Here is a 16,258-nt window from a genome sequence, read left to right on the forward strand (position 1 = left end):
CCAGGAAAGCATGACTTACAACCCCAGGCAATTGGCCCCCAATCCAGGGGCCAGATCCAGACCCCGAGACTCCTACTCCCACAGTCCAGACCACTAATGGGGTAGCAGCTGCAACCTGGGCAGGACTGGCCGTGTGGCGTGAAGAGACACTTGATACATATGAGCTGGCTGGCTAGCTGGATGGATGGATGGACAGACAGAAAACTGGATGGATGACTAGGAAGATAGAGGGCTAGGACAGGTGGGAAGACAGGAGGATGGTGGCTGGATGGATGGTTGATAGATGGATGGGGGTTTTTGGATGGGTGGGTGGATGATGGGTGGGTGGGTAAGTGGGTGGGTGGGCAGGTAAGTGGATGCTGCAAAAAGCCGTGGGGCAACTCCAAAACTATTATTCTCCTATCAGAACCTGCTCACCTCTATCCCCTTCTCCCCTCTTTTCAGAAACCTCCTCAATCTTGCACTTGCAGATTCGAGAAGCCTGTGTCACCACTGGGGCCCCCATTGCTCCCCTCTCCTCAACCAGCCTTGCTTCTCTCTCGGCTATTATCACTTCTAATACACCTTACTTGGTCACTCACTTGTCTCCCCTCACCACAGTGTCAGCTCCAGGAGGGCAGCCTCTGCGTGACTTCACCACTGGTCTCCTAGAGCTTACAACAGTGCCTGGCACAGACTACGCGCTTAAAAAATAGTTGTTGGAAGGGGAAACAGGAAAAGGGGTGGAGAGATGGACTGACCCTGTGAGGGCTCCCCTCCGCTGGCTCGCCCCTTCCTAGAGCGCCCACCTTTCCTGTGCATGGTTGCCCCCCTAGCCGGTCTCTGGCTCCCGCTCCACTCCAGCTCGCCTGGGTTGCTTAAGAAGTACTGAGGCCCTTGTCTCCATCTGCACCCTCAGCTGAGCAGGGAGGGCTCCCTGAGACCCCCACCCATGGTGCCCTCTCCTCAAGGCTGAAGTTTGGGCTCCACCTGCTACCATCAGAGACAGTCCAGATGGGGGCCTGGCACACAGGTGGGGTGGGGGGCACAGGGCAGGGTCAGGCAACCCCCTGGCTCTCTGCTCTGTCCTACTTCGGGGTCCTTTGTCCTGAAAGTACCTTCTGGGTACAGGTAGCCTCCTGGCCATCAGTCACCAAGACAGGTCCCCGAGTGCTCTGGGGACAGAGAGCCGCTTTCGCCACATGCCCCCCCCTCCCTGATCCCGCGCTCGGCCAGCTTCCTCCGAGACAGACCTCCACCGCGGGACAGGCTCTGCCAGCAGACCCTCCGCCTGCCCGCAGGGCCCTCCTGCGCCCTCAGCGGGGCATCCTTTCTCCGGCTCTTGGTCCCACCGACCATCTCTCTCTCTGCTTCTCTGTCACGCTGGCCGTTATTTTGGAGACTCCAGGAAGTGACACCTGTACCCCCGCCGCCATGTCTAACAGAAGTCTGGGCTCCCGGACTTGAGGGGTGTTCCCACGCTGAGCCAGGATGGGCAGAGCTCAGAACCCTCCTATTGCCGGGCTCTTCCCAAGAGCCTGGGGTGGGAGGCCCCAGCCAGACGGCTGGGTGGCCAGTGGAGGCCAGCCTGAGTCGGCCGGGGCCCCCGGAGCTGGGTTTGCGAGGGGCAGGGTGGAGGGCTGCACCAGTCCAGGTCGTGGCCCCTGGGCCTGCAGGCCCTTCCCCTGAAGGCGGTGAGGAGGGGGCCAGGTCAGTGAGCTGGGTGGCACTGCCTCTCCAGCCCGTGTCCCCATTAAGGGGACAATGGGAGAATAAGCACTTTTCTTTCTTCATTTCCCCGCTGTCTGCTAATATCATATTGATGGTAATTTCTCTTTAATGGGCTATTTGCGGTAATTATGATGCACGGAGTGAGTAATTGTATCTGACTCCCAGCGCCCACCAGGGCCACGAGGGTGGGGGGTACCAGTCCTTGGCCCTCTCAGCTGGGTCAGCTCCACCCTCTCCCGGGGACCGACCTCCAGTCCGTGGCCCCTGGGACAGGGGTCCTCTTTGGCCTCGCCTTCTGGGGAAGGCTAGGCTCTCAGCTTCCCAGAGCTGATGGGAGTCCGTCCCAGGCCAGCGCAGGGGCCCAGGGCACCCCCACCAGAGCCAGGACAGGGCCGCGTGCCTCTCTCCCTCCCCAGGAAGCTTCAGGCTCCCTCTGGGTCTGGCCTGGACTCCTTGCTCCTGCCATGTCTCTGCTGAGACGCCACTTCCGGCAGGGACTGCCTGGGGGCACAGGCACACAGTGGGGGAGTCTCAGTCACTGCAGGTGGGTACTGGGAAGACCCCTGTGGACTCAGGCCTCGCCTCCCACATTAGGGAGCTGCCTCCAGCCCCTCGGCCCCACTTCAGAGGCCCTGGGCCCCACTCCGCCCCAGTCTCTTTTCTTTCATGCTTGTCCCTCTGGGTTCCCGTCACCTCCGAGGCCCAGCTGGGTAGAGGGCACTGGGGTCCTCAATAGTGTGGCCTTACTGTGTGCCTGGGACAGGCCGTCTGGGACAGAGGTTAAAGGTCAGGTGGAGGTCTACTCTGGGTTTCCCCACACAGACAGTGAGGTCAGGAGCCAGAAGCAGCCCAGAGCCCACCAAACATCCGCCCAGGTCCCTGGGGCCCACACCCTGCACTTTTTCCTAGACAAGGGCACCTTCCTTCAGCCTTGCCAGGCTGTGTTCAAGACACGTGTCACTCAAGCCTGTAAGAAGCATCCCAAGGCAGGGCCCCTCACCTCACCATCACCTCTACGATGACCATCACCACCATCGCCGCCATCACCAATATCACCACCATGACCATGACCATCATCACCACCAGCAGCACCACCACCATCACCCCTGCATCATGTACCATCAGTGTCTACTGTGGACCTTGCTAGATTCGTGATCATCTAGTTGGGAGATAAGACACACCCTCTTGTCATTTCTGAGAAAACTAATGCCAAATTGACGGTTGTTGCCCACAGCACAGTAGTCTCTAGGCTGGGCTTGTCTGGGAGGGCCATGAGCCTTGCCACTGTGGTTGGTGGTCCATCATAAACTGAACAGCTTGGCAGACGGATTGGGTGTGAGCATGCCAGGTGACCTGGCTGGCATGGGCACACACCTGCTCCAAGCCCCAAGAGAAGAGGGCTGGGCATAGGTGTGGCCTCCACTCTGGGAACTCCAGGCCACACATCCGCCCTGCCTGAGATGACATCAGGTAGAAACTCAGGGACTAGAGGTGTGGAAAGGGTCACCCAGGGACCTGGGTGGGAACTGGGCTAAGGACATGGGGCTGCCCCCACACACAGGGCTGAGGGGCTCCTGCCTGCCTCCCCTACCCCTCCACTCACCCGGCAACCCCCTGCTGCCAGGGTCTCCTCATATGTCTTTTCTGGTCAATAAACCTCAGCTCCTGGGGGGCCCAGGCTGATAACGCTGCCCCACCCCCGCTGGGCACTCTGTCATAATTAAGCACGAACAGCCTAATTAATTGAGTGGTCAGGATGCTAATTAGCAGCTTGATTGAGCCTGGAGGAGGGTGAAGGGCAACCTTGGCAGTGGGCGCTCTTCCCCGCTGGGCCGCTCTCTGGCTCTCCCAGGCCGGCCCCACCCTCAGGTCAGCCCTAGTCTTCAGGTCCTGTCCTTAGCACTCTGCTCCCTGCGTCTCCTGTGTCTGGCCCTGGCCCTGGGCCTCTCTTGTCCCTCTCCAACCACCACGGACAGATCTGCCCCCCTGCCACTCTCCACCTCAGCACCCCTGCCCAAAGGACTTGAGCTCGCCCAGTGGCAGGGAGTCCCTCTCTCTGGAGACAGCTCTCCCAGGGAGCACGTGCCCTCAGGCTCCTGTCCACAGCCCTGACCATAGCTCTTGGCCGTGAGGGCAGCATGCCCACACCGCATGGCAAGGCCCTTGCCCTCTCTAGGGTCCTGGCCCATCTGTGACCCCTGGGCTCCTCTGCCCTCCAGCTCTCCCCTCACTCCAAGCAGCCACAAACCCACAGGGACCGGGACCCAGTGGCCTAACAGGCAGGTGACTTTGGCTAGACCCCCACACCATTGCAGCCCATCTCCTCTGAGTGGCCACTTCCCCACAAGGTCATCGGGTTGAATGGACCCGGGGTGGGGAGTAGGAAGATTGATGAAATCAGAAGAGGGACTTCCCAGTGGTCTAGTGATAAGACTCTGAGCTCCCAATGCAGGTGCCCTAAGTTTGATCCCTGATTGGGGAACTGGAGCCCACATGCTCCAACTAAGAGGTCACACGCTGCGGTGACGATCAAAGACCCTGCAGCGGGCAACTAAGGCCTGGCACAACCAAACAAGATAAAAAAGAAAAAAAAAATGAAACGGGGAGGGGGCAGGGAGAGGGGAGAAGAAAGGCTGGAGGTGGGGGGCGGAGCCCAAGGATCGGGTCTCTCTGAGAGATCTCCTGCGGCCCTCCTCCAGCCCACAGTGCCTGCCCTGCACTGTCAGGCCTGGGGGGCTCCCCGTCACACTGCCCCTAGGCAGGAGGACCATACCCGCCCTCTCCCTGAAGGAGCCAATGGGCAGGTGCAGAGGGTGGGACGGCCAGAGGATGGCCACACCCCCTCGAAGCCTCTGCGGCCTCATCTGTAAGTACAGTGGAGGGTGATGGGGAGCCTCCCTCTAGGGATAGTGGGGCCGGCCCCCCTCGTGGCTTTTTGCTGCTCAGCCCGTTTCCAAGGCGAGGAGAGGCGGCATGGCCCCGGGGGCCAGGGGAACCCCGCTAGCGGTCCTGAGTAGGGGCCACGCAGAGTGAACCAGCGGCGAAGTCCCCCCAGGCTCCTAGCGGCTCCCGGGCTGCGGAGGTCGGAGGTCGCTTACTAGAGGTGAAGGGCACTCAGGGTCCAACCCGAGGAGCCTGGAGGGAGCGCTTGGAGAGCTGGAGCCGGCAGCACGCGGGCTTGGGGGCCTTGCAGGACCCGGGGCACACTGAGGACTACAGCAGGCAGGCGTGCTTGAACCCGAGGAGGCCCCAGAGCGGAGTCCTGGGAAAGAGGGTACCAGGGCCTCCTCTTTCGGCTCCGCAGAGGTTCGGGCACCGCAGCTCCTACACCCTCCCTGCCCTGCTTCGCCCCAGCCTCAGGGGCGTCACCCGGGACGAGCCGGGGGGCCGGGGACGGCTGGCCGTGGGCAGCGGCCGGGGCGCCCTCTCGGCCCTGGCCCCTGGCCTAGTTCGGCTCCACCGCAGACAGATGGCGGCGCGCCGGGTGGGGCGGATGGATGGAGGGGGCGTCAGATGGCGCTGCTCCGGGCGGACTCCCGCCTCCGTCGAGGACGCCCCGGGCCCCGCGCATCTGGAGGGCCCGCGTGCCCGCTGCGCTGCGCGGGTGGCAAGGGAGGTGACACGCCGAGCTGCCACCGCCGGTGCCCGCGGCTGTCCCGACGAGCCCGGGCGCGGCGAGGTGGGAACGCGCAGGAGGGCGCAGCTGTCAAGTCGCAGCTGCGCAGCACCCGGCCGGGCCGCCAGTGCGCACGCGCGGCCGGGGCTCCCAGGGCGGCCGGGGACCAGCCCGCGGGACCCCTCCCTCGAGCCCTCCCTGTCCCTCGCCTTCTCCAGCAGGCTCTCCCTGCTCCTCGCATCCCCCCACGGGCTCTGCCTGCCTCTGCGTCATGGCACCTGCCCCGGGCTGCCCCTGCGGCCCAGGTGAGCTGTTCGCTCCGCACCCCTGCTCTGGGTGGCAGGGCGTGGGGCCCGATGATGATTTGAGGTGATGAACACTACATCCCTGGTGGCTCAGACGGTAAAGAATCTGCCCGCAATGCGGGAGACCTGGGTTCGATCCGTGGGTCGGAAAGACCCCCTGGAGAAGGAAAAGGCAACCCACTCCAGTGTTCTTGCCTGGAGAATCCCATGGACAGAGGAACCTCGTGGGCCACAGTCCATGGGGTCTCCAGGAGTCAGACAGGACCGAAGAGACAGCACGCACACACAGGACATCCGAAGATGAGGGAGAAAACAGAGGTTTAAAGACAGAAGAAGAGGTACAGCAACAGAGAGTTCTGTGAGGCCCAGCTGAACTGTCACCCCCAGCACCCTGTCTCCTTGTCAGAAGGTGAAAAACACCCCTGTTTTCCTGGGGGCTGTCCCATGGGGACCCCTACACCAAGGATCCAGCTAAAAGGGCACCCACCCTCAGGGCATGGATGGTGGGCCATCTTAGCTGCTTCCAGGCTGGCTGCCCCCAGATGCGGATGGGGGGTATGGGGCGGCGGGGGTGGGCACACAGCCTCAAAGCACAGGACAGGGCGGGGGTCCTAGGGCACTGGCCTTGCCCCTGTGGGCTGTCTCTAAGGGTCCAGGGGAGGCAGGTCCCCTGACTCTTGTGGCCAGCTGAGCACTTGTCTTGAGCACAGTCTGAGCACGGACTTGTAGTCTGTGAGCCCCTGTGAGGCTCCCAGTTGGGTTGGGAGGGGGGCGCTGGAGACCAAAGAGGAGGTCATGGCTCCTGGGGGCAGGCAGCAGGCAGGGCAGAGCAAGGGCTGGAGTCCTGGAGCCTAGGTCTGCTCTGAGCGGCCTCGCCTACTGCCCTCTCCCCTGGGGATAAGGGGTGGGCGGTGGACTGGGAAGGCTTTCTGGAAGGAGGTGGCGGTCCCCGGAACTGGCTGGCTTGTGGATAATTGAAGCCGCCCTGGGATGGAGGCAGGAGGTGTGTGAGGGGCCACTGGGAGAGGCTGCCCAGGCCAGCCGACTGGGTCCCTGCTCCGAAGGGGGCTCCCTGGCCTCCTGGCTGCCCTGGGTGGGCTCAGTACTGAGTGTGGTGGGCCAGGCTCAGGGATGGGGGTGGCCACCACCAGGGGTGGGCGGTGGGAGGAGATCCACAGAGGGCCAGGTGCTCCGGGCACTGGAGGAGACCGTGCTGTGGTCCTCGGGGAGAATGGGGCAGGCAGGGTGGAGACTGAAGGACAGGCACGGGCGTGCTGCAGCCCAGAGACTGCCGTGCACAGTGGGCGAGGTCCCTGGGCTCAGACTGTGGAAGGTTCTGGAGGGTTTGAGAGTGACGGTTGGGGGTGGGATGCCTGCCCTAGAGGCAGATGGCTGCTGTGGGGACCTGGGAGGGGCTGTAGGGTGTGGCCTTCTTTTAAAAACCACCAGGCCTGATGCATTTTTATTAAAATAAATAGAATTTCTTTCTGGCCTGCATTTGCTTTATTTTCTCAAAGCAATGAAATTCAGCTCAGTGTTTTCCTAATTAGATCTATTTGACCAAAGTGAAGTATGTAATATTTATCACAAAGTGTTGGTGGGAGGGAGGTGCTGAAAGGCTGAGAAGGGCCACAGGCTCCTGTCCCCCAGAAGCTTGGTCCTGTAGGGGCCCCAGACCCCGAGTGGTTAAGTGGCCACAGTGCCACTTAACTCCAGCACTAGGAGTCTTGGGGACCCCAAGGGGCCAAGAACCTGCCCAGAATTTGCCTTCAGGGTTTGGGGCCGAACTCACAGGGGCCAGGTTCACATGGCTGGAGCACAGGGGCTGTGGACGGTAGAGGGACAGTGTCGGAGAGGGCTTCCTGGGGAGGTGACATGGAGGTGACCTGTAGCCAGGGCAGAGAGGCCAGGAAATGGGGAGGACAGGGCCTGGGCACGTTCTTGTGGGCAGTACCCACAGCCACCCCTGCCCTCATCCTTGCTGTGGCCAGTGATGGTGCCCCTCAGTGGGCCAGTCCTCCTGGCCCTCCTGCCAGGCCCTGGGCTCTGCAGAGGGAACTGGAGCTGTGGGCTTGGGTTTCAGGTCACTCCGCTGCGACATGAATAATGCAGCTGGCTGAGATTGGAAGGTGACCTCAGCCCGGGGGTGGGGGCATCTCCTCAGCCTCCAGCCTGCCCTAGCTTCCCCCTTGCCAAGCAGGACATTGGGTTCCCAGCCCCTGCCCTGCCTGGGCGGCCGAGATGGTGGGGGCAGGCGGGGGGCACGGCTGCATGGGGAGGGGGCACCCTCTTCTGTCCTGAGAGGTGGGATCCTTGCAGGGGTCCCGTGCTGCCCGTCAGGGCTCGTGGGCGATGAGACGTCTCACTCCTGGACCATGACATCTGGTGGAAAGAGGCCAAACATCAGTCTGAAACTCCCCAACCCTAGGACAAAGAGAACATCCGAAGAGACCAGGGCAGGGGTGGCCCAGGTCACAGGCAACGAAGGAAATCGGAAGGGGAGGAGCCAGAAGACAGAGCGTCCCCCAGAGCTGGCTTCCAGCCAGAGTGTGGGCTGGCTGTGCTGCCCAGTGGGGTGTAGAATCAGGACAATTTAAGGTGTGCCAAGTCCCCGGAGGTTTGCCTTCAGGGTACTTCCTGGGGAAGTGAGCAGACAGCAGCTGTGAGAGAAAACCAGTGAGGAGGAAGACTGGGTCCCCAGAGGAGGGAATCTGGCACAGGAGAGAGGCCCAGGGGGCAGCCACAGGAGCAGCAGGGTCATCCCGGGACGAGGGACGCCCTGCAGACAGAAGGTCCAGGATTGGCCTGCGGGAGGCCGTGGGAGCGTCACACTGCTGAGAGTCGCCGGGGGCACGGAGCCCTGGCTGGGGGAACTGGCTCCAGGAAGCTGGGGGACTCACAGTGTTACCTGTGGACAGGTCTACACTGCCGCAGTAAGGACCTGCCAGAGAGCGCTGTAACCACAGCTGGTACTGTTGAGGACGTGGCAGAGCAGGATAAGGGCCTGCAGACCCCCCTGTTCTGAGGAGGAAGGCTGTCCAGGAGGACTAACGCTGGAAAATCAAGAGAGCCACGTTCATGGATTGTTTGGAAATAAAGAGGAAACCCGACCATGGGTACTCGTGTGGAGCAATGGCGCCCCCCCATCCATTGCTGGGGGTGGTGCAGAGTGGTGCAACCGCTTTAGAAGCAGCTTCGTGGTGTCTCACAAAATTAATATACCCTTACCACAGCATCCAGGCATCCTGCTGCTTGGTCTTTACCCAAAATGAGCTGGAAACTTGCATCTGCACAGAACCTGCACCTTCATAACTGCTCAAACTTGAAAGTAATCAAGCGGTCCTCTAGTAGGTGAGTGGGGAAGCTGTGGTCCGTTCAGGCAATGGAGTATTAATGGAAAAAGAAATGAGTAGGGATAAATTAGGAGGTTGAGATTAACATACACACACTGCAAGGACCTACTGTATAGCACAGCGAACTGTGCTCGGTATTCTGTACTTCATTTCCTATAAGGGAAATGAATCTGAAAAAGTGTATGTATATAAAACAATCACTTTGCTTACACGTACCTAAAACTAACCTGCTATAGTAAATCAACTACACTTCGATTTAAAAAAGACAGAGAGATTTCTTCAAGGCTACAAAAAAGGAAGAAAGAAAGAAAAGAACTGTCAGCCACGAAAAGACATGGAGGGACCCTAAACGCGTGTCCCTAAACGAGAGAGCTGATCTAATTACATACAGTGTGATTCAGTCTCTAGGACTGTTTTGGAAAAGGCAAAACTACAGAGATAGTGAAAGGATCCGTGTTTGCCAGGGGTGTGGTGGGGAGGGATGAGGGGGTACATGGAAACTCTACTTCCTGCTCATTTTTCCATAAATATAAAAAAATGCTCAAAGCGACTTCCCTGGTGGTCCAGTGGTTAAGAATCTGCCTTGCGTGCAGAGGGCACGGGCTTGATCCGTGGTGGAGGAACTAGGGTCCTACATGCTGTGCGATGCAGCCAAAAAAAAAAAAAAAAAAGCTCAAAAGCGGTCTATTAATTCTGTGTGTGTGAGAGCTTAGTTTCCCATCCAGGGGTTGAATACAGACCACAGCAGGGAAAGCACCTAACTCCTAACCACTGAATTCCCTCCAAACTGTATTAATTTTATTTCTATATTTACACCTGTCTAGCTAGCTAGCTCGGAGAAGGCAATGGCAATCCACTCCAGTACTCTTGCCTGGAAAATCCCATGGACGGAGGAGCCTGGTAGGCTGCAGTCCATGGGGTCGCTAAGAGTTGGACACGACTGAGTGACTTCACTTTCACTTTTCACTTTCATGCATTGGAGAAGGAAATGGCAACCCACTCCAATGTTCTTGCCTGGAGAATCCCAGGGACGGGGGACTCTGGTGGGCTGCCGTCTATGGGGTCGCACAGAGTCGGACAGGACTGATGCGACTTAGCAGCAGCAGCAGCAGTAGCAACTAGCTAGCTATCGAAGAAGAAAGCAAAATGATGTGGGGCCTGGCGTGAAGGCATGGAGGGCTGGGGTCTCTGAGGGGCTGGGGCCCACCTGCCCCAAGGGGACCCATACATCCTCCCAGCCCCTGTCTCTCCCCACCTCTAGGCCCTGCTCCCCAGACGAGCTGATCATCCCTGTCCCCCCGGAGGCTCTAACTCAGGGAGGCGTATTGGTTAGCACCACGCTGTCCCGGACCCACCGACCACCTGCCACCCACAAGTGAGCCCTTGGTATCACAGCGCAGGGCTGGGGGAGGGGGGACCTGGGAGGGGCTCAGGGCGGGGTGGGTCTCCAGCAGAAGCAGCTCCCCAACAATTCTGCTCCCCACCAGCCACCAGACCCCTCCTCTCTCACGTCTTCCTTAAGAAGACACCGGAACCGCCTGCCACTCACCCCACCCCTGCTGACCCTGACCTGGGCAGCCTCCCCTGCTGGCCCCTGGCCCCGGCCTGTTGCCCACTCCTCCTCAGGACCCTGGCACTGGCAGCTTCCCCGACTGGAAGACTCCCGTCTAGCCCACAGGACCCTACAGACAGGAGGAAAAGCGCCCACCCTGACCCCTGGGACCGGGGCAAGCCTGGAATGTGGGGAAGCTTAGGGCCTCTGGGGGCCTGGTCTCCCCTTCAGCCAGCAGTGGGCATGGCCTGCACACGCCCCAGTCTGCACAGGACCTCCGTGCTGATGCAGGGGTCCTCACCAGTCGTCTACACAACCCAGCCGTCTACATGACCCTGTAACTCGGGTGTCAGGGGTGTCAGGGTGGGGCCAGTTCTCAGGCACCCCTGGCGTCTCTGCTTCCTCCCTGCCCTGGCTGCCCCACCCCACCGCACAGGCTCCGCCTCGAGCCGCCACGCATGACTGTGCACTGAGGCCTTCAGCCGTCTCCTGCCCACCTCCTCATCACCCAGCAGGTGCCCAGTGGGCTTGTCCCCCATCTCCTTGAGCTTCTGACCTCCCCCCGCCTGGGTCCCAGCCGTGGCCTGTTGGCAGTTCCACCACCGCCCAGGAGGGAAGGTTTGACTGCTGAACGGGCCACAACGACGGTGGGGTCTAGGGGTGCTCTCCTCTGGTTCTGCAGCCTCTCCCGGGAGACCCTAAGCCCCCAGCAGAGATGGGCAGGCCCAAGGTCAGCCATCTGCATATCAACAGTGTCTGTCCACCCAGGGCTGGGGGAGGGGCGTACACGGCTCAATAAGGCCCATCTTGTGAGACAATAAATTTGGCTATTGACCTAGCAAGCAGACGTCGATAAATGAATGGTTAATATAAACATTATCCTTCCCAAATTAATCCAGGCACGGTGCAGGGGGCGGGCACAGGGCAGATGGGAGGCTGAAATGTGAGGAGGCAGGCAGGGCAGGTCTGGCCCGGCAGCCCTGGGGCCCTTCTGCGGCCCTTCTGCAGGGTGGGGCTGCTTCTCCCCTCAGGGTGTCTGGGCAGCTGCCGTCCAGTGTTTGGAGGGCAGCCAGATTCAGCAAATAAAATCCCAAGAGGCCTGGCCATAGTCAGATTTCAGATCAACAACTTCATTTGAGTATAAGTATATCCCTTCCTGATTTGGGAAATACTTATACCAAAGAGTATTCATAGCCTCTGTAAAGTGTGTGTGCTGGTGGGGTCCTGTGCTTTACCTGAAGACTCTGGAGGGAAGGGGAGCCTCTGGACAGGCAGGAGGGAAGTCTTGTGACCGCAGGGCCCGGCAGGGTCCAGGCCGCCCCACCCCCAGGCCCACTCATCTCCACCAGCCTCCTGCAGTCATGACCGGGAGGGCACCCAGCAGCTGCCAGTGGTCAGGGCGTGGTGCTCCAGAAACGTGGCGCTGGAGAGCTGCTGTCATTGTCGTGGCCCAGCACCCCTCAGTGACCCTCACCCTGTGGCCCCTGCTTCCCCACCCACTCGAAGACCGCTTCCTGGTGGGGGATGGACATCGGCCAGCTTTGCTGTGGGCCCTCTGCAGCCGGGCCTTGAGGAACTTGGGGCTCAGGGCCTTGCAGCCGCCTGGAGCTCCCAGTCCACGGCTGGGCACCGCCCAGGGGGAGCCCTATAAATAAATAAACCTCGTCATATAAATAAACCACAGCCTGCTGGGCAGGCCCGAACTGGAGGCAGCTGCTGGGCCGGCCAGGCCATCACCTGCACACAGGCCCGCACCCAGACTCCACAGGAGGAGCCAGTGGCCAGACGTTTCCGGTGGCTCTTTGCTCCCGCGGCGTCCACGCCGGCCTGTCAGCCCAACAGGACCCGTGGCTGCACCCTCCTGGGCTCTGACTAGCTCCCATGCACCCTCTAGCCTGGGTGATGGGCAAAAACAGGCCTGGAGACCCAGCAGGGTCAGCCTCGGGCCCCCTGTGGAGGGTGGGCCATGAGGGGTGGGGTTGCGGCCAGCCTGACCCTGGCTCCCCAAGGGCGGGGCATGTGCTCTGTCCACCAGCCAGCACAGGGCTGAGGGGCGGGGGCAGCCATAGATGCTGCAGAGGCTTGGGAGCTGCCGCCTCTGCACAAGCTGCCCTGTCCTTCCCGGACGAACAGTCCTATTGAGGGCCCTCAGCCCAGGCCAAGGCAGTGGGGGCTGCAGACCCCAGGGTCAGTGATTGATGGGGGTCTGGGGGCCGCGGCCCCGCCCTGAGACGGGCAGCCGGGGAAGCGGCTGTCAGCAGCTAATGGGCCCCTTGACAAATACTATCGAGGAGGCTGGGGGAGCTTCCGATCTGGCCCTGCCCCCCGCAGTGCCCCCAAGGGCCGGGCAGTTCCGGCCTGGCAGGCAGGGCTGGGAACTGGTGTCTGAAGACCCACAGGACAGGCCTCGCAGTCTCTGACAGCTCTTCCGGTGGCCCTGGGGGGAAGGAGGGGGTGGGAGCTGAGTGCTGAGGCCCCTCCCAGCCTCACAGGGGGATGCTGAGCTCAGTGCTGCAGCCGGCCAACGGAGGGCTTCAGGGAGGGTAAAAACCCTCTGGGCCTCCGGCCGCCTGGAGACACCAGTTTGCTGCAGGTCTGTAGTTACCTTGCCGCCTCCCCTCCCCCACGCCGCCTCCATTGAAGCCTCCACCCAAGGGGTCCCCGTGGCTTTCCCCACCCTCCCAGGGTGAGGCCTGCCCCTCGCTGGGCGGCATTCTGGCCCTGTGTGGCCTTTTAGGCCGGGAGAGTCTCGGTTTGGGAAGGTGAGAAAGTTCTGGAGCCGGATGGTTGTACAGATCGTACAACAAGGTAGATGTGCTTAATGCCACTGAACTGTGCTCGTACAAATGGCTCAGATGGAGAAATTTATGTGAAATATATTTTAATGTGATTTGAAAAAATCTAAGTGCACCATGTCCCATGCCCTCAACACCCACGCCCGGCACCTGGCCACGGAGTCCGTACTAAGAGGTCTGTGTGCCTCACCTCTTCCTTCTATTCCTGGGCCCAGCAGGCCCTCCTCTGAGGATGTCCTGGGTGGGGTGGCAGTGGCCGAGGGAGCCTGGGGGATACAAGTGGGGTGGAGGAGGGGGACGGGTGATGTTCCAGGCCAGGCTGGGAGTGCAGCTCCCCCAGGACAGGCCCAGGCTCAGGAGACTACCCACTGTCCCCGTGGTGGAGGCTGAGACCCATGCTGGGGCTGCAGGAAGCGGGGCTGGGGGTGGGGGCAGAGGAGGGTCTGCTGGGGGACGGGCATTTTCTTGTTGACACTGGTTACTGCAGTCATGATGAAAAGGCCATCTAAAAGGCCAACTTTTAGATGGTCATTGGTGATGGACTTGGCGTGCTGCAGTCCATGCGGTCGCAAAGAGTCGGACACGACTGAGCAACTGAACTGAACTGGAGTTTTTCAACTCTGCAGTTAACCCACCCTCTTCTGGGCAGGGCAGGCGGGCAGCTCCCCCAGGCATGAGACCACCTGGATCCCTGGCGGGGACTGGGCAGACCCGACCCCCAAGGTGCTCCTCACTGGATCCCCGTGTCACCCGCAGGCTTGTGTCCACGGGACAGGTGGGGGTCCTCAGGCTGAGGGAGAGGGGGCACTTGAGACTGGCCATGTCAGGGGTCATGGCTGTTGCCCTGTCGAGTGAGCAGCGGGAGGCGGGGGCTGCTGACCTGGCAGTGCGGGGGTCCCATGGGGAGGGGGCCAGTTGCCTGCAAGGCCGCCAGCCCAAAGAGGATTTAGATGGTACTCGCTTAGCGATCAATCCACCCCGGCGTCTCTTCCGAGGTGTAGAAAACTGCATGTTCTCCCAGTAGAGAAATGGCCATGTTCCGAGGATAATTGATGGACCTTCCGCTTCAGGAATATCCATAAACTCCGGCTCCAAGAACAGGTAAACCCAAGTCCCCATGCCAAGTCAGCCACGGGGGGCCGTTGGGTGTGGCCTCCCTCCAGGGCGGAGAGCAAAGGGGCCTTGCCCTGCCTCTTCCCGCCTCCACTCTGCACTGAAGTGGGGGTTGCCCACGGCAGGGGGTGTGGTGGCAGACAGAAGGTGGGCCTGCCCTTTGGGGCTCCCAGTCAGACCCTAACCAGCTGCCTGAACAGGCCCAGAGGTGAGTGTCTAGGTCCACTGACTGCCCAAATGCTGTGTGACACTGGACAGGTCTCGGAACCTCTCTGGGCACTAAAACAGAAGCTCAGGCTCAGCCCCACGAACCTGAACACCTGTGTCGGGGTCCAGGGCTTGGAGGGCCAGCGCTGCAGTGAAAAGGTCACTAGGGCACCCAGGGAACTGTGGATCAAAGGGCCGAAGGCGGCAGTCCTGCTGGTTGAGGGGCCCCGGGCTGCTGTCTGAGGTTGCCCACCCCACACAGCCTCTGATTGCACACCCCACACAGCCTCTGACCGACCACCCCACGGCCCCAGCCGTGACCCAGTCCTCACTGGCTGGCAGCCCCTTGATGATCCAGCCTTGCCCTCAGGCTGGCTAATCTCCTCCTGGAGCCCCTGTTCTAAGGGCAGGAAGCTCCGCCTGACGGGCGAGCTGCTCACGCAAGTGCAGGACGTGGTGTGCGAGCCGTGTGGGGAGCTCAGGCCTGATCTCGAGGACAGAGGAGGCGGCCATCTGAGCAGGCAGGGCCCCAGCTGAGTGCTGGGGGCCGCTCACTGGCCCTGTCGTGAGCAGCTCGGTGATGGGGACTCGTCCTTCTACGGTCCCCACCCCTGAGACAGTTGTGTCTCCTAGGAGCTCCTCTAGGACTTCCCTGGTGGCCCAGTGGTTGAGACGCCACTCTTCCAATGCAGGGGGCGTGAGTTGGATCTTGGGTCCCACATGCCACGTGGTCCGGCTAAAAATAAGAAAGCTCTTTAAACTGAGTGGTCTGGCCCAGGAATTCCTCCCAGTGCCCTGGCGGGAGTTTAAGTTCTTGTCAGGCTCTTCTCCCCACAAGGCAATGCCTCAGAGGTGGGAGGTCAGCCCTGCAGGAGGCCTGGGGGCAAGGCCCGGCAGAGAACCCCAGGTGGCTTGAGGGGGCCACCCTGTTGGGCCCTGGAGGCCACCAGGGAGACGGGTGGGGTGGAGAGGCCCAGGAGCCTGCAGCTGACAGCCCACCCAACCACCTAACTCCCAGGACCTGCCCGCTGTGGCTGTAGTCCCAGCTGGCATCCTGCTGAGGGTCTCTGAGGGCCAAGGGTCCCTGGGGTGCTGAGAGCAGCACAGCACGGGATGTTCCGCTATCGACTGATTGGACAGGATGGGGCCGGCCGGCCTGGGTCAGCAGATCCAGCCCCTGCTTGGGGATGTCAGGTCCTGCCTGGCCATTGATCAGAGGATGCTGGCTGGGCCGGGCCCTGGGGAGGTGTGGCTGGGTGCAGGGTTATGGGGGGCATGCAGGTGCAGACTCGCCGCCTGCCTCGTGCCCACCACGCTCTGCTGGGCCCACCCTGAGGCCGGGGCATCCTTGAGGCTGGGGCATCCTTGAGGCTACCTTGGCATCATACCAATGGGCAAAGCTGAGACCTGGCCAGTGGGCTGACCCTGGTGGGGGTACCAGACACTCCTGATACTGGGCCAAGTGGAAACTCGGCTGTGACTTCTGAACCCTAGCAGGCACACTGCCAGCCTGTTCCGCAGGGCCCTGTGACCTGGGGGGCCTGGCCCCCTCCTGCATTGGCTGGTCCTGGGCCCCCAGACCTGCTCAGGTATGAGAAGGCACAGGC

The sequence above is a fragment of the Bos indicus genome, chromosome 14, assembly GCF_029378745.1.
Source record: "Bos indicus isolate NIAB-ARS_2022 breed Sahiwal x Tharparkar chromosome 14, NIAB-ARS_B.indTharparkar_mat_pri_1.0, whole genome shotgun sequence".
Classification (NCBI taxonomy): domain Eukaryota; kingdom Metazoa; phylum Chordata; class Mammalia; order Artiodactyla; family Bovidae; genus Bos; species Bos indicus.